Consider the following 235-nt stretch of genomic DNA (forward strand, 5'->3'; position numbering starts at 1 on the left):
CAGGAGGCATTGGGACCTCTAGCAAAAGAAAATCAAGAACCACTGAAATCTCGAGAAGTAGAGGACCAGGAGACACTGAAACCTCTAGAAAAAGAGAATGAGGAGCCACTAAAGTCTCTAAAAATTGAGAACCAGGAGACATTGAGAACTCGAGAGAAAGAGACTCAAGAGTCACTAAAGTCTCTAGAAGATGAGAATCAGGAAACCCTAGAAAATGTAGATCAGGAGCCACTGG

At 43.0% G+C, this 235-nt stretch overlaps 1 protein-coding gene across 1 annotated transcript in view; it reads left to right on the forward strand.

Moving 5' to 3' along the window:
- Positions 1 to 235, forward strand: part of NES (nestin) — an 8,695-nt gene that overhangs the window by 5,242 nt on the left and 3,218 nt on the right. The window lies entirely within an intron of this gene.

This window comes from Trichechus manatus, unplaced genomic scaffold (assembly GCF_000243295.1).
Source record: "Trichechus manatus latirostris isolate Lorelei unplaced genomic scaffold, TriManLat1.0 scaffold00213, whole genome shotgun sequence".
Classification (NCBI taxonomy): Eukaryota; Metazoa; Chordata; class Mammalia; order Sirenia; family Trichechidae; genus Trichechus; species Trichechus manatus.